We start from the raw sequence: 27291 nt of genomic DNA, 5'->3' as shown, positions 1-27291 counted from the left end.
TAAATACTCAAGGCCAACGTTAAAAACTCAAGTACTTCAAGTTTCCCAAACTATATCACTATATTTAAAGTGCCTATATATATTTTTAAGAACGATGATTGTCAATAAATTCTCTATAAAAATAAGTACGATGGTTTGGTCCATCTAACTTTACCACTATGAAATATGAACATTTAGCTTTTAATATGTGGTCAGGCTTGTTCTACCTTCTCTCAACACTGACACCAACGGAGAAGCAAAAGGAACTAGCAGAGTGCTAAGATGTGAGGGTCAACCCAGTGATTCCTGTCACAGTGCATTCTGGGAGAAGGTAACTGGATTTGGGTGACAGGGTTTATTCTTCCTTCCCTGGTTTGGATAACCAGATAGACTAGGAGGAGGGTAGTGATGCTGATAGCCATTCCCTGAACACATTCCTGGCTTCTTTCTGGGCAAAAGGTGCCACCTTGGAGGAAGTGGGATTGTCACTTTGGAAATCTGGTACACTGGGCTTGGGGCTGCCGTCCCCCAGTTGGGTTTCCCTTCTACTTCCTTACTTGTTTCTTCCTCTGAAGAAGAGGATCCTGAATAAAAAATCAGAAGCAACGCTGTCAAGGGCCCTGGTAGCTTTGATAGAGATGTCCTCCTTATTCTCATCCTCATTTTCTTTTCTTTTTTCTTTCTTGTTTTCTTTTTAGGATTTTATTTATTTATCTGACAGAGAGAGAGAGATACAGAGACAGAGAGTGGGAACAGCAGAGGGAGAGGGAGAAGCAGGCTCCCCGCTGAATAAGGAGCCCGATGCCGGACTTGATCCCTGGACTATGGGATCATGACATGAGCCAAAGGCGGACGCTTAACCAACTGAGCCACCCAGGGGCCCCTCGCATCGGTATTCTCAAAGCTGGCACCAGCGAACACATTGTTTTTCTCTCCGTCCCCACCTGGCAGCACACCTCCCAAGGCGCCGGGCACTGAGTGAGCTCCTTTGGCAAACCCGGGTCCATGGACCAGGTGCCCCTGTTCACACAGGCTTCCAGGACCTCAGGATCTGCTCTGGAACATCGACACGAATGCCTCTGTAGGCCTGTCCTTTTGATGGTTTTTCTGGGTACCACTGATTTTTCTGTTTTTCTGGAAGTATAAGAGTCAATTTCTCAGCAAATCTCTTAACTGCCTTTTTTTTTTTTTTTCATCCAAAGTTGCCGTTTTCGACCTTGCCTGGTGAGAAAGAAAATGGCAACAATTTCGTTCTTCACCTTTCCCTCCAGCTCGGGGACTCTGGGGGTACTCGGGCTGCCGATGTGGCCACCACTGCACAATCCTGGATGGGAACCCGGGCGTCGCCTCTGAGCAGTGAGCCTGGTCCCAGCCTATGACTCCCGCATCGTCTACATATTTCTCTTAAAATTATAAGATTTATCAAGTGGTAAGCTGGGAGTTATTTTGTTGTGTTATTTATAAGGTATTTTAAGGAGAGAACCAAAAGACATATTAGCACGTTACTGGAAATTACCTATCCACTTCCCTATTGCCTATCTATTTATATCCAATCTTATTCCAGAAAAGATTGAATGTGGCTTGCAAAATTACATAAAATACTTAGCATAAATAAAAGCAGAGGAAAGGGAAGATACAAAGGACATAAAACGTAACTAGGAATGATAGTAAAATATACATCATAAAAATCCACGCAGTTGCTACAGCTGAGTGACAGATTTGGCCCCCAGCATTCCACCAAGTTCACCAGCAAGGGGAAGCCTGATCAATTCCTCAACCACAGGGTGTATAACACAGAGCAGCAATTTATCAGGATGAATATGATTATTGTCCTAAGATTAGACAGGATGTGCTTACTAATGTTCTTATATTTTATAGTATAGGCTGGTGATCTCAGTAAAGAGCAATTTAATAAAAGCAGTTCTGCAAGGAGGAAATAGCTGCTGGTGACTTGCCTCTCCTTATTTACCAACTTGCTGTAATCAGCGTGACTAGGTAAGAATTATAGTACACACAGCATGCCGTTGCCGAGCAGTCCCTTATGAAGAATACCCCTGTGTCTTTCCAAATTATCATTTTAGTTTCCATGCAATGTATTTCTAAGAAAACACTGAAGCAAAAAAAAAAAAAAAAGTAATAATAATAATAATAATGTATCTTTAACAATATCATTCAAGAAAAAACAACCAATGATCTAGACTTCTACTATAGGCTTTTTTGTTTGCTGCTGAATAAAGAGAATTATGATTTTTACCATTTAAAAACTCAGAAATATTCTCTCTCATTTCTATTTGCATAAAGTCTGTGGAGTTCAGCACTGCGTCAACCACATTATTACATTATTTTAATTATTTATCACAAAGATGGGTAAAGATTATATCGTTTAGCAGAGTCATGATGACAAGCAAATAGCAGTGTTTTTTAAAAAGGAAAAGGCAGAATATTACTTTTTGACACACAAGTGTTTCACCTTATAAATACAAGGTTAAAACGAAAATGGTTTTAAATCAACCATTGGGTGTAGGTGAGAATTTTAGATTCCAACTGAACAAGAATTACTTGCACAATGGCTGTATGCTAAGCAACTTACCAAAGGTGTTCACACAAATATCCCAAAGTAAATGTCCTGGCAACAGCTCTGGGAAGTGGGGGCTATCATTCCTGTTTCACAGATAAAGCAGCTGGGGCAGTAATGCTATAGTCAGTAAACTTTTTCCGTAAAGGGACAGAGAGTGATTATTTTAGACATTGTGGAGCAGTAAGTCTTTGTCACAACCACTCAGCTCTGCGGCTGTCATGGGGAAGGTATAGACCATCCTTAAAGGAATGGGTGTGCCTCTGCTCCAGTGAGACCACAGCCACAAAAGAGATGGCAGATCCACTAAACAGATCCTTGAGCCATAATCTGCATACCTCTGGAGCTCAATATTTTTCCCAGTCCCTCGTAGTTTCTTTAGTACCTAGACTCCCATTTTAAAATAAGGAGTTATTATTGATGGACAACTTTGGGCTAGTTGTTTTTAACCTAGCCAAAATAATATCCCAGCAAACTTATTAGAAAAATATTTTAAAACATTCAATCAATTATCTACTAATGGTTTTATGTGCATGCTGACAAATACACTTCAACAATGTCTTTGTTGACTTCACAGGTACCATCTTCTTTTTGTTACTGAGAAAAAGAATCGTCTAAAGTCAATGATTTATTTCTACATTAAAAAAATAGAAAAAGAAGAGCAAATCAAACCCAAATCACATATAAGGAAGGAGACTATAAAGATAAGAGTAGGGGTACCTGGGTGGCTCAGTCGGTTAAGTGTCTTGACTTCAACTCAGGTCATGATCTCAGGGTCCTGGGATTGAGCCCAATAGGGGTGTGCTTCTCCCGCTTCCTCATCCCTGCTCATGCTCTCTCTCTTTCAAATAAATAAACAAAATCTTTAAAAGGGGGAAAAAAGATAGGACTTGAAATCAATGAAATAGAAAACAGAAAACCAATGCAGAATATCAGTAAAACCAAAATCTGATTGTAGAGAACCATAAAGTAGGTAAACCTCTGTTTTTTTAAGATTTTATTTATTTATTTGAGAGAGAGAGTGAGAGAGAGAGCATGAAAGGGGGTAGGGTCAGAGGGAGAAGCAGACTCCCTGTTGAGCAGGGAGCCTGATTTGGGACTTGATCCTGAGACTCCAGGATCATCACCTGAGCTGAAGGCAGCCACTTAACCAACTGAGCCACCCAGGCACGCCAGTGGTGTAGACCTCTAGAGGGCCAGTGGTGTAGACCTCTAGAGGGCAAATCAGAGAGCTAGTATTTTTACCCTGGGATCACAAATGACACTGAGATTCAGAGCAGAGAATATATGTTCTTGTGGTTTTCTACCCATGAAGTGACAGGATCTTAAACCCAAGTCTGCTGTGTCTAAGTTCCATTTGATTTTCTCTGTGCCAGCAGCGAACAGACTGCAGTGTGGACTGCGGGGTGTTTCGGAAAGACGTTTTCCCATCTCTTTTCTCTCAACCTTAAATGAATGACCAAGCACTAGAAGTGGAATTGGAATACTTTTAGCACCTGAAGATAGACACACTACCACATTACCATTTGTCAGACAGTAACATGATCGTGTATTTCCAGAGTCACAGCATAGGACTGCACAGCAGAGAACTCATGTCAACACTAGGCACACGATGACCTGGGTGAGTAGTTCCCCATGGGCTGCTTTCACTACCATAGCTGCTGGTTGTTATGGCTCATTCATTCATTAAACAGACATATACTGAGTGTCTGCTATGCGCTGAGCTCTGAGATAGACTCTGAGGATGCAAAGCTTAGGAGGGATCTTAGAGGTTAGTGGGGAAAATGAGCAAATGGACAAATGATTGTAATAGATAATAGTGAGAGCAGAATGCCCTGGTAACTCTTAGGAGAGACTTCTAACTTAGAGAACAAATGAATATTGGGATTTGCCTCTATTCTCTTACCATTCGGGCTTTTCACTCCTTGGCCACTAGGATTCCTCAGATTCCTGCTCCACAGAGCTAGTGCTACCCTGAAGGTCAAAGCAGGAATGGCCTTGTTCCTGGCTCCTTGATGGTAAGATTATGGTGGACTCTTGGAGGTGTTGGTCATTAGAGATCTCTTGGGTAAGTTAACCTATAAAATAAATAAACCTGTGTCTGTGACAATTGACTGTCTTTCTTTTTAATGTCAAAGTTATTAGGCTAACAGTCCCCATCTGTGACAAAGCTGAGAAGAAACACAGGAAGGGAATGGGATGGAGAAACCTCCTTCTGCCAGAGCTCCAAATCCCTCCAGCAGAGAAGCCATGAGTGTCTTGCTTATGATGAAATCCTTCTCCCACCCTTACCCTTCACCTGAACTAGTGCTGGATTGCACTTGACATCAAATGTATAAATGGATGAATGAACGATAGACGCATGAAAGTCCTAGCCAGGGAATGTGGCTGTTTCAGTGGATAGGAAAGAATGTTCTAAGCAGAGTGAACAGGGGCGCCTGGGTGGCTCAGTGGGTTAAGCAGAGTGAACAGCATATTAAAAAAAAAAAAAAGATCAGGGAGAATATCAGAAGTTCCAGCAACTGAAAATAGACCAGCCTAGCAAGAGTTGAGTATAAAGGGATTTATAAGATATGAAAGCTAGAAATGTAATTCTGAGTCCAGTCCCTGCTTGGTTCAATCACTGGCATCATAACCTTGTTCAGTAAATTCTTACCTGTCTATAGACTGGGTAAACATTCACTAGCATATCATAATATCTAGTTAATAAAACATCAAACTACCTTTTCTTTATCAATTTGCATTTATCAGGGTATCAATAAACAATCTATCATTGTGAGTATAAGCACATGTAAGATTTAAAACACATACTGTATTTATAATTTTCCCCAATTTTGGTGACTTTATCTGAGTTTTCATGATTAGGAAATTTGGAAAATCATTCTGTAATTTAAAAATACTGTTAATCAATCTGAAAATTAACATTTTCTTTCTTGTGCTTGCAGCAATAACTTCTGAGAACTTTATTTCAATTAGAAATGTCCAATTATAATAAATGTCTCTAATGAAGATGTAAAAGGACAAGAATAAAAGTGAAGAAATGGGAACATTGGAGAGATGGGTTCTAAAGGGCAACCATTATTCAGTTTCTTGTAATTGCCTTCAAAATTCTCTACCTCCCTTAGAAGGAGGAGATCTGAATGATATATAATGTTGGTACTTTGGGAGTTTTTCCAGGTGGTTCACATAAATGGGAAAACAAGTGCATGTGAGGTCCAGCATATCCATCTGAATACTTCAGGATAACAATATTAATTTTGAAGTACACAAGGAGGGTGCCTGGGTGGCTCAGTGGGTTAAGCCTCTGCCTTTGGCTCAGTCATGATCTCGGGGTCCTGGGATCGAGCCCCGCAGTGGGCTCTCTGCTCCCCAACCTCTCTCTGCCTGCCTGCCTACTTGTGATCTCTCTCTCTTTCTGTCAAATAAATAATAAAATCTTAAAAAATAATAAATAAAGTACACTAGGAAATAAAGGGCTTTTCCTTCCCTATTGTTCTTAGATCCCTATTGTCTTGTTCAGATACACTTGTGAAAAATGTAGAAGAACATAAATTGTCAAGTGCCAGCATCTATTCATTTTAACCTATGAGATCATATTTAAACTGTAAGAAATTTTTAAATGTGTCAGCCTTAATTCTTAATTACTAGGATGTTAATTCTGCCAGCTCCGGGTTTGTGTGGCACACATGTGGGAATGTTTGCCATAAGAAGTGATTAAAATTCAAGGGTTCTGGCTAGACTTGCAATCACACAAGAGTAGCATAAGCACCAAAGCCTATTTGAATGAAATTTATAGCACAATGTTTTCTTTCAGCAAAGCAACATCTAGCAAAGGATGGAACAACACATGGAAATCGATGCCTGTGTAAGCTGACAGATTTAAATCCAGATGCAGGGGAAATTCTGACAAACTTGTCCCTACTACTAATAATCAATTTTTGCTCAATTTTGCCCATAAGGAAGCCTAAGGCTTTTAGGAAACTCCACAGGAATCTATGTAATAAATATATGTCTACTATTTGTCTATTGTCTATTAAGGTTTTAGTTCCATGATGTAGTTTAATTCTCACATTTCTATGAGTTAGAGAGGTTGGTTTTAGCACCTCTGTTTCCCTGATATGGAAAGTGAGGATGACAAACTTGACCCTGACACAGCTAAGAAGAGGAACATCCAGGATTTGAATTGAAGTCTAACCCCAAAGCCTCTGCTTTTTCTTCTCTACCCACAAAGAGCCAATCCTACATGAGCCTTTTGAAACACGCAGAAAAGGACTTGGGACATGTAGCAACTTTATTCCTCATGCTTATACATCAGTACTTGTCTTTCCTTCAGAATAAAGGGGATGCTTCATTGTCATAGGGGAAAGTCTGGAATAACCTAGCCTGTAGAAAAACTTGTGTAAAGTACTCTGAGCAGAAGAGACCCAAAGTGTTTACTGTTCTGTTTACTATGGTTTCACATTTAAATATTGTTCTATATACAAAAACCTGACATCTGTGGCTGCTGATATAATTACAGAGGCAGAGAACATCCTCTCACCTCCACCTTGAATGTGAAACATTTCTACAAGAAACTTTCTCCAAGAATATTGCTATTGTAATAAAAAAATTTAACTATAATCCCCTCCCAGATTCCAATTATGGAAAATCTGCCTCAACAAAATTCTATTTAAAAAAGAAATAAGGGGGCGCCTAGGTGGCTCAGTGGGTTAAGCCTCTGCCTTCAGCTCAGGTCATGATCTCAGGGTCCTGGGGTCAAGCCCTGCATCGGGCTCTCTGCTCAGCAGGGAGCCTGCTTCCCCCCCTCTCTCTCTCTCTCTGTGTGCTGCTCTGCCTACTTGTGATCTCTCTCTGTGTGTCAAATAAATAAATAAAATCTTTTAAAATAAATAAATTTATTTAAATAAATAAATTATTTTAAATAAATAAAATCTTTTAAATTTAAATAAAAATTAAAATTAAAAAAAAGTAAGACACAAAACAAATGGGGTTGCCAGGGGGAGGGGAGTAGGGAGAGGGTGGTGGGGTTATGGGCATTGGGGAAGGTATGTGCTATGAAGTGTGTAAATTCACAGATTTACAGATTCACAGATCTGTACCCCTGGGGCTGATAATACATTATACGTTGATTAAAAAAAGAAAAAGAAATAAGGTACAGAATGAACCACAGATTTCCTCAGGGAAACTGGGGTAAGGACAGGACTTGTGATGAAATTCCTCCATGGATTTCCTTTTCTGGTCTTTCTTAGGTATTCAAACAACATAAGAGCCAAGGACGCTCAGAGATGACCACTGAAGGGACGTCTGCTTGATGTTAACAGGAGCAGAAGGGGAGAACGAGGCCTCCAAGACTCCTGTTCATAATGCGTCTGTCGGTAATTCTACCCAGCTACACCCCTAATTCTCCAATAGCTCTTCCTCCTTATGGCTCTTCCCGGATACTTTACCTCCCATGCATTTGGAAATGATTTCAAAGTGAGAGCTTTAAGTAAACAGAAGTACCACTGCCTGTCATACCTTAACTAGATGCAGCATAGACGTTAGAAACATGGACTCCAGAGCCATTTTGGTTGGATTTGTATCATAGCTTTGCCATAGACTTGGGCATGTTGAATATGCTTCACTTCTCCATATCTGTAACGGGTAATAGCAGTGTCCCCTTCTCAGAGTCGTGGTGAGGATTAACGGTGGAACGCCAGTGCCTGGAACAGAGTAGGTTTTCAGAAAATGTTAGCTATTTTAAATATTTTGAAGAAGTAGTAAGTTGAATTATCCTCTTCCTTACCCTTATACAGTTGATCCTTAAAGCAACATGGATTTGAACTGCATGGGTGCACTTACACACAGATTTTTTTTTTTTATGGTAGTTCTATATTTGGATTTTCCTTATGGCTTTCTTATTAATATTTTCTTTTCTCCAGCTTACTTTATGGTAAGAATACAGTGTATAATACATATGACATACAAAATATGTATTAACTGCCTGTTTATGTTATTAGCAAGGCTTCTGGTCAACAGTACGCTGTTAGTAGTTAAGTGTGGGGGGAGTCAAAAGTTATGGATTTTTCCAGGGCAAGTGAACAGAGTTTGGTGCCCTTAACTCCCAAGTTGTTCGAGAGTCAACTCTACTTGTAAAAATTCCATTGGCAAGTTCAGTTTAATTGTGAAAAACAGGATCTTTGCTCCAACCTTCATCAGATTCTCATAAATTACTCAGAGAAAAATATCCCATCTGTCTATAAACAACATTTCAAACATCACTGATCACTAACTTCCCTCCACTTGAAGCTTTTCCGTGCTCCTGCACTTTATATTACATGTTTGTACTGAGTTGAAAGAGGAGCATTCACACTTTGCCATGTTTATTTTCTTCAGCTTTTAATGTGAGTAATAAATATTTTCATTTATTTTTTAGTATATGTGCTGCCGAAGCGAGCACTTCATTTATTTTTTAATTCAGTCTTGGTGACAACCCACTCAATGGCATGCTAATCTTTTCACGTGTTTTTCCCCCCAATGTAAACACATGGCCATTAAAACCAACAACTGTTGTTTTGCTTTCTTTTAAATCCTATAAACAATTAGATTTACAGATGGAAACCCACTAGTGCCAGTTTTCTGGGGACTTTCTAGATTTAAGCACTGAACAGAGAACTCCTTTGATCCTGGACAAACCAGGACACTTGACTCATATTGGGCAAATATATTGCAGTTGTCTTTAAAATATCCCAAACCATGGGGCCCCCCGGGTGGCTGAGTCAGTTAAGTGTCTAACTCTTGATTTCAGCTCAGGTCGTGAGCTCAGGATCCTGGGATCGAGGCCCATGTCAAGCTTCATGCTCAGTAGGGAGTCTGCTTGAGGATTTTCTCCCTCTCCTTCAGCCCCTCCCCCATACACTTATGTGCACGCTCGCGGTTTCTCTCTCTCTCTCTCTCAAATAAAAATAAAGAAACTTATTAAAAAATTATCCAAAATCATTTAATAACAAAGCATAGTGAAAGTAGCACTGGACTTGGGACTCAGAATTGCTGGTTTCAAGAAAGTACAGGGTTTGATTTTTTTTAAAAAGATTTTATTATTTATTTGATAGAGATCACAAGTAGGCAGAGAGGCAGACAGAGAGAGAAGAGGAAGCAGGCTCCCTGCTGAGCAGAGAGCCTGATGTGGGGCTCGATCCCAGGACCCTGGGACCATGACCTGAGCCAAAGGCAGAGGCTTTAACCCACTGAGCCACCCAGGTGCCCCGAAAGTACAGGTTTCGCCTTCCACTCTTTCTGTGACTTCAGCAAGTCAGTCTCAACATTCAAGGTTCTCATTAATAAAACAAAATTGGACTATTGGTCTTTGTTACACTAGGACTGTTGTCAACGCTATCCTCATAATGGTCATGCACCCAGAGTCTTGATGAAGAGTTGCACATGTTTTCTCATCTGATTTTAAAATTTAGTACAGAAGTTGCTAAATGGTATGAGGTAGCCTGTCTGTCTGTGGTGGCTACTAAAATTTAGAAGTTAAAGTGAGGTATTATACATGAAGTTTTAGTTCTTTTGTGTAGATATTTCATGTCTAAACATATCCATAAACAACTCCATTTTATGTCTAATCAATAATAAAAATTCACATCTCTTCTAGTATTCCAATATTTTCTGCTGTGGGAGTTTCCAAACCCTCCCTTTAACTTTTGTAGTTAAAATGTTTTCTTAGTTCAAAAAGAATTCATAAGAAAAGAAGATTTTAAGTGCTTCTTTCATCAGTGAGCATTTTCATGTATAGTTCTACAGATACTGTTTTTCTGGGATAACCCATTTCTTCATAACTACACAATATGTTTTTATACACCCAGCTTCAGAAAATAGACTTCTGCTCATCACTTTACAAGCTTTCAGACCTTGAGCCAGTTGTATGGTCTCATGGTACCTATATCTTTGCATTTGTAGAACCCAAATAATAATAGCACCTACCACATTGGATTCTTGTTGTTGTTGTTTTAAAGATTTATTAGTTATTTGATTATTTATTTATTTATTTATTTGAGAGAGAGAGAGAGAGAAAGTGGGGGGTGGGGGGAGGGTCAGAGGGAGAGGGAGAATCTTAAGCAGACTCTGCACTGAGGGCAACCATGTTTATTTTCTCAAGGAGCATTACAGATGCTTTGGGGGAAGAGATCCTGGGTCATGGGTCAAGCAAGGCTATCCTAGAGAACATTGTGTTTATTCTCTGCCTTTAATTTAGGAAAGGGACCTGACCTTTCTATGCATTCATTTCCTTTTAAGCTTCGCCTATGATCTGCTGTTGAAAACCTTAATCCCAAATCATTTCCAGATTTCAGATATGTTTAGTCTTTAATAACTTCTCTTTGCAAATAGGACATCAGAACTTTTAACATTTCAGGCACATACCAGGGTCAACAAAAACAGCTTCTGTCTCCATCTCAGTGCCTTCTATTTTGAATATTTGTGTTAATAATGTGCTTCTTTGGTGCTCTAAACCAAAAGATTGTTTTTATCCTAACCTTTTCATAGGTTGTCTTCAAAGAAATGTTGCCAAAACATCACTATTTTCTCCATTAGAAAACTGAAGAGTCGTTTTCCGTGTAATTCAGTAAAAATGTGGGTATATATATTTTTTAAGATTTTATTTGTTTATTTGAGAGAGAGAGAAAATGACAGAGCAAGCCTGAGAGCAGGGAAGGTCAGAAGGAGAAGGAGACTCCCCACTGAGTGGGAAGCCTGATGTGGGACTTGATCCTGGCACTCCAGGATTATGACCTGAGCTGAAGACAGTCGCTTAAGCAACTGAGCCACCCAGATGCCCAAATGTGAGTATAATTGAGGATATCTCAACCAGCTACACTGTGGTCAGGTGAGATCATGGTGACCATTTAACACAACACCCTCCACACACACACCTTCAAGTCCTGTCCCCCTGTCCCTGCTCTCCCTCCCTCTCTTTAGTCCCTCCCAAATTTTGCAGTGTGAGTCACCTTTCACCCACAGGGGAGATGATTAGTAATGTACTGCTGGGTACAATCATTAAAAGTGCAATTTTTATTTACACTACGCGTGCTGAAACGAAGCCCATCGTATCTCACTTGACTTTATTAGTTGCCAAACTTCTCCTTTAACACTCTCAACAACATGGTACCTACTACTCAGTGTTCTTCATTGGAGAAACAAAAGTGTCTTAAAGAGGGTAATGAGATCTTTTCACTTTCTCCTACCTTGTGTATTTAATCATTAAGAGCAGATGGGGATGGCATCTAAGGAGTGAGCAGTGGCTGCAGGGAAGCGTGCATGGCATTTGCCAAGCTCAGAGCCCATTCCCAGAGCCACTGAGATGTACCATTAGCCACAGTGACCCATGATTCAGCTGAGTCCCACCACGACCCAGGCTATCTTCCTGATCTTCATGGTCCAGTTCCCATACCTGCAGAAGCATCATCCCAGAATCAGAAGATCATGGAGTTATACAGGCCTAGAGTTGGGTCCTCCAAACAAAAGTGACTCAGGCTGTCAATTTTCACCTATTTAAATTTCCTATTGGTGCGCTTCAGGGATTCAAGTTCAGCAGTGTACCCTGGGTTTTGTCTTATGGACAGTTCATGTTCTTCCTCACGTTCATTTCCACATTTCTCTGCCACATTCCAGACTGCTTTATCTTGTTTGATTCTCCTACTTAATGAAGTTTTTCTTTTACTCTCTTACTAATATGGAGAACCATTTCTTTATTTTCTTTAAGTTCTTTGCATTCTGGAGGTTAGAATTCCTATCCCATTAATGCACCCTCTCTTAAGTAACAAGCATAATCAGTTACTGAGTTCTGATTCTTCTTCATGGGTTTTTATCACATCTTCTCTCTCCCTTTTTTAATCCCTCTGGCACAGTCCTAACAAAAACAATAAAAACCCCAGTTTACAGAAGGACTATTCTGGGACAGGCACTTGGCCTACATTTCCTCTAAATCCTTGCCATTACCATGTAGTGAAGGGAGTTACTGTCTCTATGTGTCTCTTCTCTATTTCACTCATTATGATCTGATATAAACATATTTGCTTTATTTATATGTCTATTCGTTGCCTCAACCAACCGGAATATAAGCTCTATGATGACAGGGATATTTGCTTTGTTCATTGCTACATCACCAGTACCTAGAACTGGTACCAGGTAGACAAGAAGCCATCATTTTAATTTAGAACATTGCACAGTGTCTGACATTTATGTATCACCCAATAAATATTTGTTGAATTAACAAATCAAGAAAGACATACAAGACTCCTTTTCTATTTCTGTCTGCTTATATTCTATATTTGACTTTTCAGTACAAATTGGCCCATCCTGCATTTACTTACTTACTTACTTACTTATCGAAAGAGAGAGAAAATAGGGAGGTGCAGAGGGAAGGGAGAGAGAGAGAGAATCTTAAGTAGGCTCTATGCCCAGTGTATAGCCTGATTCGGGGCTTGATCTCACAACCGTGAAATCATGACCTGAGCCAAAATTAAGGTTTGGATGCTTACCCAACTAAGCCACCCATGCACCTCAAGGTCTATGTATTAGAGCTTCTGCAATAGTGGCAGCTGGTTAAGTGGTCTCTGCAGGGTTTTTGTCTTTGCATCTTATGTTAGAGCTTAAAGTCCAGTCATTAGGCAGCCATTCCCAGGGAGGGAAGGTGGGAATAAAGTAGGGGAAAGCAAGAAAAAGTTGGAACCCATGAATATGATCTAGAATCCACAAGGAAAGACTGAAACCTGTGTCATTTCCTATTGCATTTGACCTTGATGGTGTAGGTATCTGCAGAAAACAGGGCCTTTCTTCATGGAGTTAAATACACACAAGTGGCCCAGGATTCAGAGATACTGAAGAAGGATCCAGAGGAAGGTGGAGTGCGTGCAGGCCTGACAGCTACCTCACGTGAATGATTCAGTCGTGTAAGTTACGAAGTGGCCCTCCGTGTTGCTGACAAGGCTGTCCCTTATGGCCCACCCCATCTAGAAACATACAGAAAAGGGAATTCTAAGAAATGTAGTTCAGTCTAGCAACATTGATATATTACAAAGCTGCTTCTCATCTCTTCCAATTAATTGCTCATGATAGTTTTGAGTGGCATTTCCTATTTTGCCATTGGTTAACAACCCACCCTAATAAAGACTAGAAGCTTTTCTTGTTCTTTTTTTTTTAAGATTTTATTTATTTATTTGACAGACAGAGATCACAAGTAGGCAGAGAGGCAGGCAGAGAGAGAGAGGGAAGCAGGCTCCCTGCTGAGCAAAGAGCCCGATGCAAGGCTCCATCCCAGGACACTGGGATCATGACCTGAGATCATGACCTGAGCTGAAGGCAGAGGCTTTAACCCACTGAGCCACCCAGGTGCCCCTTTTCTTGTTCTTTTATAAAGATCATAAGGCATTCCTGAATTCCTATGTCTTGCCTCTACTATGCCACTTAAAATTTAATTGGACACTCATTAAATTAACTTATCTACTGGTTAGAATTGCATTCGTCTACAAATAACATTAAACCAAAACAAACAAATAAAAAATAATGCCTTAAACAAAATAAAAAAGTATTTCTTTTTCACATAAAAGACATAGGAATTCTAGAACTGGTTTGTGTATGAACATTGGAAACTCAGTCTTTCTCTATCAATAAGATAAGGTGTAGCATCTTTTTTTTTAAATCTTTTTTTATTTTTTTTAAGGTTTTGTTTATTTATTTGACAGAGAGAGATCACAAGCAGGCAGAGAGGCAGGCAGAGAGAGGGGGAAGCAGGCTCCCCGCTGAGCAGAGAGCCCGATGCACACCTGGATCCCAGGACCCTGAGATCATGATCTGAGCCAAAGGCACAGGCTTAACCCACTGAGCCAACCAGGCGCCCTCCCTTCCCAATTTCTTAAAGGTTTCCTGGAAATCCTGAAGAATAACTTCCACTTGCATCTCAGAGCTTCAAGAGGAACTGAAAATTATAGTCCAGAGCTATGTACATTGTTCAGGGAGAAATTAATATTTGGAAGGAAATAGCAACATCTGCCACAATTTCTAAGAAATGCTCCCCCAACAAGTCATACTTACCTAGATGAGATATTGCTTCCTTCCCTAGGAATGAGAAGAGTATTGAATATGAGGTGGGCTTTAAAACAGTTAATTTTGTGGCAGGAGACTTTATTCAGCTTTGTCCACAAACGCTTTTGAAGCTCTGCACTTACAATATGGGTCTTACAGAGAAAGTTCTGCAAACTCTTAAGCTGAAGCAGTGGAGATAATACAGAAACCCCAATTTTGCCGTCAAAGACATGAAATGTGAATTACTGTAAAAGGTGTGCAGAGTGTTAGGAGACCTCGTGGGACACTGGGTGCACGTCAGAGGGCCGTGATCATCAGAGGAGCGGGAGGCTGATGCAGACAGGTGTGTGGGTGGGGCCCAGGCTGCACTTTGACATCTCCATGAAACCAACGTGGTTTAAACCAGCTGGTGGAGACTGCAAGGGTCAATCAGAGGGGTTCATTAGTTTATTGGAGGGCCTTCTCTCAGTTGCGGGGTGGAGAGGGCCCTGAGAAGAAAAACTTGATAAGGATCCAGAGGTCCTGCAGAAGTGGAGGAAGCAATGCAGAATTTACTCTGGACACAGAATTAATGTCTGTTTTATATCATAGCACGTGAGCCGGAGCTACCCACAATCCCTTGCAGGTATCACTTTAAAGTAGTTCTTCATTCACCTGATTGTACTATTGTCCAAACACTTTCCTGTCTTCATCATTAAGAGTGTTATTCCAGGCAAACAAACTATCTTTGTTTGTACTACCTTCCCCCTTAGCATTAAAAAAAAGAAGTTGGTTTGTCAAAATTTGCTTGTCATTAACCATGTTGATTTTATATAAGAAATATGACCACACTCTAATGAGACTAATACCTTACAAATACAGTGGCATTTATGCGTCCTATTGAATGCCAATTACTTCAAAGCATCATGGAGGGAGAAAGCACAGTTATGGATGCTGCTATAGTTGACCACACTTTGGGAGCCCCCGTTCTAGAATTCAACAGTGTGGCATTTTGGGGGTGAGGGGGCACTCTCAGGTATGCTTCTTGTTTTCCATCCTGCTTGGGTCAAGGAGACCCATTCCTGTTCAAATGGGAGGTGGTACAGAGGCCCAGAGCATATGGTTAAGAGCACAGGCTCCAAGGACAGAGTGCCCAAGTTCAAATCCTAGCCTTGCTCCACATGAGCTGGGCCACCCCAGGTTTCTTAAAAGTGGGGATACTAAAAATAGTTCTACACCAAAGGGTCTGGGGCAGACCTGAGGCTGCAGGTCAGGTTCAAGTTATTTTACCTGCGAGGATAAAGTCCCTGGGAACAACCAGAAGAGGAGTATGGTTCTGCTGAACAAAGAAGTATGAACATTAAACTTCTATTTTTTCCTCAACCAAATATTCTTAAGCAATTAAGTTAAATATGAACAACCAAGTACCTGCTTTAAAAAAAAAAAACAAAAAACAAAAATGAAGAACTTCTTGTAATTAATGTCTTAAATCATTTAAAAATAACAGATTCTCAATAATATAAAGAAAGAGCAGAACAAGGTGTTTCTAAATTAGCATTCATGATTGGAAGACAAATTGAAAGTTGTTGAGAAACAAAAGGGCAGTCTCTAGTTCCTCATTTAGCTTGCCTCCAGGAGTGTGGAGTCTGAGCTCTAGGCTCTGGAATGGTTTTATGGCCTCCCCTCAGTTATCTAGGTACCTGGAGTTGGGTCAGCCTGACAAGTCAAATTTAGTTTGAGGGAACAAATTGTAAAAGTAGAACCAGTTACTGGTTAGCTTTAAAGACCTTCAATTGCTTAATTACAGTCTTTACTGAATTTATCGAATCTATTTTTATTCCTCATTAAGAACTGAGTAGTTATCACCACACACAGAAACAGGACCGCCATCTGTGTAGTTAGAAGGCCCTAGCGCAGATGGATCCACTGGGCTCCATGACTCAGAGAGCAGGACAGCAGACCAATCCAGCATGCCAGCCAGCACTGAGTGGGTCTTGCTGTGAAACTGTTCGTATGCTCTAGAAATCTTCATGTGCATTTGGGGTTTGCATGAATATTTAAGTTCAGACGTGTGGATGACTATGGAAACAATAGTTTTAGCCAAAAGTGTGTTTCTTTTTTCTTTGATAGACCCAGATTTGAAGAAGTCACAGGGGTCCTTGATTGTGTGTTTGAGTGCTTTGCAACTCATGGCCACTGGTAGAATATTCTATTTCTTGGCCATGGCTGTTTCCTTCAATCATCTTCAAAAGGATACATTTGTTTTCAGGCAGTGTATCCCTATTTATGCAACATGCATTCTCTGGTTGTGAGCATTGTACAAGCAGTACCTGAAAGTAATTGGTACAATGAGCTTGAATCAGATGGAGAGGAAACCTTTATTAATGCACAAAACAGAATTCTTTCAAATCGAGATGAAAGACTATTTTCAGAGTACACATTTGTAATGGATTTCAACTATCACTCTCCTCTTTTCCTATTATTTGCTTTCCCCCCCCACCCCATTTTAAAATGTTAATCTGATGCTTCGAGAAAGTTTCCTTTAAAAACATTTTAAGATGCTCTTAGGAACTCACTGTAAGCAGTTCAAAGGAAAATCTCTAGGACTCCTGTAAGTTTCAGGAGATGTGAAGAACACCGTTATGTCTGGCATGGTATTATATTTTGACCATCAGAACACCAGCAGGAATGTCAGTAGGAGGTAGCAGACATATATGAGTGTTATATGGGTGTATACAAAGATAAAGCATAGTTTTCCAAAATTAGTTTTGCTGGACTTGGGCATGAAATACACACACACACACACGGGGCAGGGATCAGGGAGAAGAGGGAATTCCATGGTCAAATACATTGGGGAAATGCTATATACTCTATCCCTTCATAGAGATATCCAATACACTTATTATCTTAAACGGTATGAAATGCTCTGTAGAAAAGAAATCTGTTTAACCTAGGATTTGTCTACATGTTTGAATCACAGAATCCTTCTCATTTGGGATTAGCAGGACTTGAGTTTTCGGAAAACACTTTGGGAACCATTCTCTTAATAATCACCAGTTAAGGCCTGTATTAATGATTAGCCAAGGCATTCATTTTAAAATTCATTTTCATTTAAACAATTCATTAAGCAATTAAATTCATTTTCATTTTAAACAATTCTCCTGGAAATATTTTTCCTGTGAGCTAAATATTTTATCCCTATAACAGTCATTTGTGTTGTTTGAATTTCTGTACATTTAGAACACCGGAATGTTGAAGTTTTTTCTGCAGAAGTCAGGAAGTAAGGCCTTATTTAAATCAAGAGATAATTTCTTTTCGAACCTGCGTACAGTTTGGCAATGGTCGTGGCCTCCTCCACTCCCAGCTAATAATTATGGTAGTTTCCACATGCCTCCCATGTGCCCATTGGGGAGTGAAATAATATTTCCCAGGAAGCAGACAGGTAGGTAAGATCAGCCCCAGTCCATGAAGAAGAAAATGGAGGGTGTCAGATGCTGAGGAACTTTACTAGGAAGAGCAAGGAGAAAGCCCAAAGCCAGGTCCGTTCGGCTTCATCAGTCCCCTCCAGAGCACTCAGCCTCCCTCCTCTGTGAGGTTACCTGCCTGCCTGTGAGCTGCTCCCTTAAACTAAACACCGCCGCCTGAGCACACCTCAGTCGTCACCATGGTCACACCATTGGTTGATTCATTCCCTTCTTTACCAATCTGTGGAGTCTGCCATGTTGCCTCTTAGTGACAGCGTCTCTCATCTCAAAACACCCAGAATTTACCACAGGACCTTGGCAAATTACAAATATAATAATATAATAACAAATATAATAATAGTTAACACTGAGTAGGTAGTTACTTTGTGTCAGGACTTGATTTAGAGGCTTTAAATGTATTAACTCGTTTTCTCAAGCACTGTTATGATCTTTGTGTTATAGATGAGAAGCCTGAGGCTCAGAGAGGGGAAGCAATGTGTCCAAGGCAACACAGCTGATAAATGGAAGGGGCCCAGGTCTGAGCACAGGAGGGACAGACGAACTCCCTGATGAATAGTAAATGAATAAAAAACAAACTATAGCATCTTTTGAATTCTTTTTCTGGGCTAGGCACCATTCTAAAGACTTTATATGAATTATGGCTTTTATTCCTTACAATTCTGTGTTTCTTTGAGAAGGTGGATAATTCTTAGACCCCCTATTTTTTTTTTTTTAACAGAGAAGGAAATTGAGCAGAGAGAGCTTAAATAACTTATTCAAAGCCACAAAGCCTAGTAAGTGATGAGACAGGAATTAGAACCGACTCCAGAGCCAAGGTTTTATGAATGAATAATTAAGTTTTTTAATGCCGCACTAATTACAACATAAGTCAATAGAGAATCACACGCCTAAAAATTTTTCATTTTTAAGAAGCAATAAAAAGTGTTGTCAGTGGCCTCCATTATGAAATTCTCCAAAATGACGCCTGGCTTTCCCCAAGCGAGAGAGTATTTTAGCCCAGCATTCCTTCTTGTAGCTTGTGTGTTTGCAACAAAATTAATTAAGATTCTGATTGGGACTCTCTTGGGAGAACGATTTGAAATCTTTGAAACCGATTATTGAAAAAGAAAGCAAATCATCAGGAGGATAGCCTCTAGATATTTCCAAAATTCATCTGCATAAACATTCCTATACTATTCTATATACTTTACGCTCCCTCTCTAAAACAAATATTCCTCAGCTCTAAGCTGCCCCAAAGGAGCAGGAACCAGTTAAATGAGGAGAGAAAACAACAAGCATCATAAGAAAAACCTTGTATTTTCATATACAACTGTGAGAGGACAGTTGTAGGCTGCCTGACAGCTGTGTAATGTTCAGCAAAAATTTGCTCTCTGGGTTTATGAAGTATAACAAAACAGGCATCATAAGATGTGAAAATGATGAGACCAGTCCTGAAATCACCATGTCAACATTTAGAAAGTACAGCGGGAGAGAAGTAAAAATGATAAAATTATGGGTGACAGAAGGTGCCGGCTCGCTGCACACAAACAGCCTTTTCCAGTGGGAAACAGTCATCGTCAGTGGGCTGGAGGGGGACGGGAGGTGGTGACCAGGGGCAGGCGCCCAGGGCAGGGGGACGAAAGGAGTCCTCTACTACTTTGGCAACTGCTGAAGAAAGGCAGGACGGTCACATTCTCTTTCTACATCACCTGGTTCTTAGGTGACATCAGATCTGGCTACTTAGGTCTGGTCCCAATGATGACAGAGCTGTTCCCACAGTGTCCTGAGCCCTCCTGCGAGGTGATAATGATTCCTGTTTGGGAGCATTTCTTCTGCTAAGAACACACTTTATCTGTCCTCTTACTGATTTTTGTTGTTATTTATTTATTTATTTGGCTTAACCAATCTTTATTGTCTCATGGTTCTGGTGGCCGCAAGGATGAAATCAAGGTGTTGGCGGCAAGGTGTTGGTGGGTTGGTTTCTTCTGGTTTGTTTTTTTCCTTTATGGAAACCTTAAAGAGCTCCATGAGTAGGTACCATCACCAACTTTGCTGTACACATAAGTAAACCAGATCGTGGAGAAATTAATTGTCCAAGGTAAAACAAGTAAAAAGTAAGAGACTAGAATTCAAAGTGAGACTGTCTCTCCCGAGATTCTGTCTTCTTAACATGCTATGCCGGAGTTCAGCCAACAGCAAGCAGCCTGCTGGCCAGACAGGCTCCCCTGCCCGTTACTTCAGTGGCCCATGAGCTAAGAAGAGTTCTTGCATTTTTAAATGGCTGGGTTAAAAAAAAAAAAAAATCTAAAGAAGAATAGTACTGTTGAAAATCACAAGCGACTCAAATGTCATTGTTCGTCACCGAAGTTGGTTGGAACACAGGCTCAGTGTTCATTTCTCCATCATCTATACCCGCTTCTGTTAAAATGGCAGAGCTGAGCAGTTACAGCAGGCATGGAGTGGACTGCAAAGCCAAAAATATTACTTCTCTGGCCCAGTACAGAAAAGGAAAAAGTCTCCCACTCAAAAACAGAACAAACAACAACAACAAACCTTTGAAGAAGGTTCCCAGTGCCCGGTCTATGCAATGCTGAGCACGGGCTGAGAAGGATTCTCCAGCTTTGTTATTCCCAAGGGATGATCGGCCCCACGGCTGTCCTGGCTGGCCTTCCGGTCCAGCTACCCCCCAACTGTTCATGCTCAGATCGTTGCCGTGTGTGTGAACGTGACGACACAGCACCAAGTTCCTGACCTACCGCCAACAGGCTAGCTTATTGTGTCTCAGAATGGGCGGATGGAAATACAAGCCTAGCCCACCAGCAACACGGGTTGCGGGCTTTCTACTAAATGGAACTAGATACAAAACCAAGTGTCCAGAGTACAGTTATTGTGACTTTAAAAAATACTGGCGGGGGGGGCCTGGATGGCTCAGTGGGTTAAAGCCTCTGCCCTCGGCTCAGGTCATGATCCCAGGGTCTCTCTGCTCAGCAGGGAGCCTGCTTCCTCCTCTCTCTGTGCCTGTTTCTCTGCCTACTTGTGATCTCCGTCTGTCAAATAAATAAATAAAATCTTAAAAAAAAAATACTGGAGCCAGTGTTCAGATGAGTGGGGAAAGAATCATTTATGATCTCTTTTTAAGCAGAATCAGACCTAGAAATATAAAGAAAAGACTGGTGGTTGCCAGAGAGCAGGGGTGTGGGGAGATGGGTGAAATGGGTGAAGTGGAGTGGGAGGTACAGGCTTCTGGTTCTGGGATGAGCAAGTTCCAGGGATGGAAGGTCCCGCACGGGGAATAGAGTCGATGGTACTGTCATAGCTGCACGGTGACAGGGGACAGCTTTGCTTGTGCTGAGCCCAGCATAACCTGTAGAATTGCCGAATTACTGTGTTCTATGCCTGAAACGCAAGTGACATTGTGTGTCGACTGTACACAAATAAAAGAAATAAAATCATAAAATAAAATAAAGCCTTTTTTAAACTAGAATGTTCCCATCAAAGAATAGGTTAAACGGTTGTCCATCGCTCAGCCGCCTTCACTGGGGCTCCGCGGTTCTCACCTGAGCCCAGGAGAACGCCGGCCGGCGCTGGCCCCGGCCGAAGATAGCTCCGTGCAGAAAGCAGCAGTCGGAGAGGAAGTAGCAAAGGTCATCGGGAAAGTAGTGCTTCAGCCTCCCTGATCGCTGGATTTCAAATATTTTAATAAATAAAACGCACGTTTAATCTAAACATGAGTTGGATAAAAATTTCACCTGAATACTTCATGCTTGGCTTTTCTCTCTCAGGAATCGCTATGGCAACAGCCAGGAGAGGGGTTTGGCATTTCCCTCACCACAGTTACGGGAGTCACCGATAAAGGAGATGAACCTACAACAGAACAACCATAAAATATGCATCATTAGACCAGCAGAGCTCTGGTTGACTTTCTCTTGCATTAATATGCATTCCTTAAGAACAAAAAACAGGAAGGTAGATAACATTATTATCTCCAAAGAGGCCATCTCACCCTCTCTCTTCTCCAGGGGACTTATCTGCATATGTACAGTGGGTTTAAAGGTCCCCGAGAGCCCGATTCTGTGACATCATGTGGGTTTTTCTGCTCTGTTCCCTTATGCAGCTCTCGGCTTCCGCAGTCGCTATAAGCCAATGGCATTAAGTCTATGATGCAGAAGAGCTTTGGGCCTTTTCCACCCCGGAGGGAAACCAACACAGGAGAGCCAAACAGAGCAGCGTGTCTGCTGCCAGAAGCAGGCAATGCAGTGTTAGAGATGGGCTGAAATTCCAGAGGCACAACCAGAGGGTTCCACTTCCCCGGCTCGGTTCAGAAGGCAGCTTTGTTCAACTTCAGGGAGGAAGCTGAACTTCTTCCATTTTGGCTCCTTTGAGGTGACGGGGGTAAGGGAGATGAAATAGCAGAACTCTGAGCCGCCTGAACTTGAAACGTCTCTTGGTTCTCACGTAGCCTAGAGTACTTAGCCTAGTATACTCTCAAAATCAGACTTTTAAAACTAGAACACGTCAGTTATTTCCACACCTTTAATTTTTCTTAATTTCATTTATTATTTATTTATTTATTTATTTGAGAGAGAGAGAGAGAGAGCAGGAGGGAGAGGGAGAGAGATTCCGAAGCAGACTCCCCACTGAGTGTGGAGCCCAACTCCTGGCTTGATCCCACCACCTCGAAATCATGATCTGAGTCAAAACTGGGAGTCAGAGGCTTAACTGACTGAGCCACCCAGATGTCCCCCCAAAACCCTTATTTTATTGACCAGGAAATTGAGGCTCAGAGAGCTGAAGCAAATTGCTGAAGGTCATCCAGCTGATTTATGGGATACTCAAATCCTTTAAGGACACTCAAGGCTTTCATTTCCACAGCACAAACCACCCTGCTTCCTTGTTCTTCCAAGCACAGACTGATTCTTTTTAAAAATGGCGCTGGATGACTACACTGTACACTGAGCTCTGGGTTGCCAAAAGCTCATGTTCCTTGTTGAAACATGTTGTAAAAAGCATGTGTCTAGAATGAGGAGAAATATTCTCATGGCTTGTTGTGCCCCAGAGAGGTGGTGAACACTTGCCATCATCTAACCGACATAAGCAAGAAGACTTTAAAGTTGCTGCAGGCAGCATCTCCCTTGAAAGGAGGACAATCAATCAGCAGAAAGTGTTTTGATCTCTGAAGTACACTCAGCCCTTAGGTAAGCCAATTCAACCAGGATTTATCAGGGACAGGTATAATATTGTAGAAGCTGCACTAGTACTCCGTTACACATACTCAACAGAGCCGGGAGAATGCTGCTATCTCGGCAAGGTCTGGCATTTCATCAATGATTAGGATGTTATAGAAAAATATAAAATGTTTATTCCCAAAGACATTCTCATGATGGTGAGGCAGATGAAACCACCCCTCGTTCTATAGACATGCTCCAGCCTTCATGCCTCTGCTTTATTACACACCTTCTCCCCGCAGCCTGAAACCCCCTCCTCTTTCTACTCTCAAGCATCAGGACAGAGATTAGTTCCTCCTGGAGCCTTTTGAATCCTCTAGGTCAGGTTGGTGGCCACTCTCATGTACAACTGAAGAGCTCACTGCATTTCTTCACATTCTCTCGTAGAACTTACAAGGTAATATTGTAGCTCATATCTTATGTTTGTTTGTCTCTCCCATTGGACTGTAAGCTGCTTGAGAACAAGGGACCTTGTTTTACTTATCTTCACTCCCCACGGTGCTTAGAATAGGTTGGTGCACAGTAAACATTCATTTTCTGAAATACTGTTTCACAAATGATACTAACTGAATTTTTTAGGACTTGCACATTCTACTAGTTCACCATTTTCTCTCTCTGAAAGCACGCCCTTGAAGACTTGATATTTTATTTGTTTGCATACACTTTCGTTCCTCTTTCATTCTTAAGTTGATTAAGCCATCCAGCTAAAACTCAGAAGACGTAGGAGCATTAGAGTGACTTTCAAGCTGGTAGAAGTTCTGCAAAGGCAAGACACTTCCCTAGGGATCCTGGGAGGGGGCAGCCACACATGTCTTTGTCATAATGGCTTCAAAACCACAGTAAGATGTACATTTTCTATTATACTCATGTACCTCAGAGCTTCTAAGAGCCGGACTTCCAGGTCCGCACTCCAGGCTCTGAAATATATCAGCTCTGTCCTTATAAAGTTGGTTAGCCCCTTGGTTACCTCATCTGCAAAATGGAGTTGATAATAAGATCTGATAGGACGTATGCAAATTAACTGAGTAGACATCAAATTCTCACTATCATATATGTAGTGTTCTCTGTTAGTGTCAGCCATGATGTTATTACCTATATGAATAAGAAGTTTATGAAATAATACCCATATTATCTGCAACCTAAAAAATTTTTTTCATGAAACTTTAAATTGATTTCACAACCAAATATTGGTCTCAACTGCAGTTTGAAAATAAAAATGCTTAGTAATTTCATTTTCCTTTTAGAAATTCATTTGCTGGAGTTTGGTAAACTCCAATTGCTTTTAAAAAAATCCCTTGAGGGTGCCTGGGTGGCTCAGTGGGTTAAAACCTCTGCCTTCAGCTCAGGTCATGATCCCAGGGTCCTGAGATCAAGCCCCGCGTCTGGCTCCCTGCTCAGTGGGGAGTCTGCTTCTCCCTCTCCCTCTGCCTGCAAATCCCCCTGCTTGTGTAGGTATGCTCTCTTTCTATCAAATAAATGAATAAAATATTTAAAATATAAATAAATAAAATAAATAAAAAATAATAAAAATACTTTGAGAATAGGCAGAAGAACCATAAGGCTTCTGTCAGAAGGAGTCATGAGAATGGACACTCTAGCCTCCATGACTTATTTCAAAATTATTTGTTCAGCATGAAAAACCTACACTATCCATTCCTTTCATCATTAAATAGACTTGAGTCCTGTGTTTTCTCTGGCATTACTCTGCAGTATAGATTAAGCATTCAGCTTCATAGCTGGCCCTGCCTCTTCTTGAAACCAATAAGTGTTAGCAGGGTACAACTTCGGAAGCCCATGCCTCAAAAACCAGTGGAATTAGAAGACAATATTTTTCTTATACTTTAAGGATGGATCTGTTAATGTTTACTCAGTACACTCTTTGTGTGGGCATAGTTCTAATAATTTTAACTCATATTATTTCATGTAATCCTTACAAAGAACACAGGACCCTATGAGAGCGCTACTATTGTTATCCCTACTTGGCAAAGGAAAATATTGAGATGCAGAAAAATTCAAGGATTTGCCAAAGTCACACAGAGAACAAGTGAGTTCAGAAGGAAGACGAGTCTGACTGAGGAGAGAACCCCGGGCTTAGCAGATGCCTTTGCTATAGGGCTCCATGTTCAAGGGCAAGGCAGTCAGGCCCTGCTTGTTACAGAATAGCATTCACTGTGGGACATCCTCAGAGAGAGACCCGGTACCTGCTGGTCTCCAACTGAGAATATTTTAGATTCCCGACCTTCTGTATTCCCCAGGCTTTGGGCCAGGGGCTTTTTTTTTTTCTCCCCTTCTCCTGGCCCTGAGTCCTCTGTTCATATTCTTGGCCTTTGAAATTGCTCCACACCTTTTCACATGGAATTAGTCTCTCCTAACACTGTACGTCTTAAAAATGTATATACACCTCAATTATAGCAGCTAACAGAGTGCAGTATAATTAGCAGTTTATGGAAGTCACCCTGCCAGGCTGGGAGCTGCTCTGTGCCTTTCCTATTTACATTCCTATCTATAGTCTCTGGCACAGAGCCTGCCCAACAGGCGGCACATACTAAGTACGCACTTAACAAGCGTGAATGGAGAACAGACAGGAAAGTTCAAGAAAAAAATATAATAAAATATTTCAGAAACATCTTGCCTTAGGAGAGACTATGATGATGATTTCACAAACTAAAAATTCATTCCACATTAGTGCCTCTTTTTTATTTTTTTTTTGTTTTGTTTTTTAATCATTTCTAATAGTAGCGTGGCCTTTCATTCTCAAAGATGCTATACTTCTGATTTTGGCAGATCTCTCTTAACTCCTTCAAACAAACCTCCATTCCTATTCTATCCTATCCTATCCTATCCTATCCTATCCTATCCTATCCTATTCTATTCTATTCATATCTATTCTAACTCCACCATGGCTTGGAGTCACCATGGGACTGTCACAAAACTTTTTCTCATGGAGACGTGATCCCTTCTGCACCTCAGTGCCAGGATGATCTTATCAGTGACACCAAATATCCCACTGCAACTAACAACCTGATAATTAAGTGACCCAATCATTAAATAATAATTATTATATACAACTTCAATAATCTGTACTCTTCTTTCTGTCTTAGAATACTCTTTAAGCCAACAATTCCTAACAATGAAAACAAATTACTTTTCCAAAGTTTTCTATATCACAATCCTAATTTCAAAGGCATGAGTAAGAATTTCAACTCCCCAAATTCCCTAACTTGCTATGATGAATATAATTATGATGAATGAACAAATGTTTGTATTTTTGTTGGTAAGTTAATACAATTACTGAGGCATAAAAACATTCAATATTATATTTTACATTAACTTGGTTTTAAAGAATAAAAATGATATGGCACTAGGATCTCCACAGAGACATAACTTAGTCAAACCCCTAAACATCTCCATTGGATGCAGCAAGATACCCTTTATCACTTAGATATTTTAAAGGCGCTATGTGGTGTTTTTGTCAAGTTTAATAATACTAGTTTTATATTCCACAAAAACGTTGTGCTTACAGAGTAATAAATACACTAATCTTTTACTCTGTGCCAAGGACTGGACTGAATGTTTGATGTATTATGTCATTTCCTCAATCACCTCTATTCTATGAATTACATTTTAAGTCAATAATTTGAGGAAATTGGGACACCTGGTGACTCAGTGGGTTAAAACCTCTGCCTTTGGCTCAGGTCATGATCCCAGGGTCCTGGGATTAAGCCCCACATTGGGCTCTCTGCTCAGCGGGGAGCCTGTTTCCTCCTCTCTGTCTGCCTGCTTCTCTGCCTACTTGTGATCGCTGTCTGTCAAATAAATAAATAAAATCTTTAAAGAAAAATAATTTGAGGAAATTAACTCACTCATGTATACACCCATTTGTGTTCCACACAAACTGCCTTCTCCCGGAGCTCTATATGTTCCGTCTGCTGCACACGAGTGCCTAAAACAGAGTTCACCCTTAACGCGTATGGTTACCCTCTGCTTTGAAGTTTTTGCATCCAGCCAT

At 40.8% G+C, this 27291-nt stretch overlaps 1 pseudogene; it reads right to left on the bottom strand.

Annotated features, from left to right (window-relative positions):
- Window positions 1-245: 245 nt before the first annotated feature.
- On the bottom strand, window positions 246-27291 carry LOC125097240 (protein BTG3-like; annotated as a pseudogene).

Source organism: Lutra lutra, chromosome 4, assembly GCF_902655055.1.
Source record: "Lutra lutra chromosome 4, mLutLut1.2, whole genome shotgun sequence".
Taxonomy (NCBI): Eukaryota; Metazoa; Chordata; class Mammalia; order Carnivora; family Mustelidae; genus Lutra; species Lutra lutra.
This window is presented reverse-complemented; position numbering and strand designations above follow the sequence as displayed.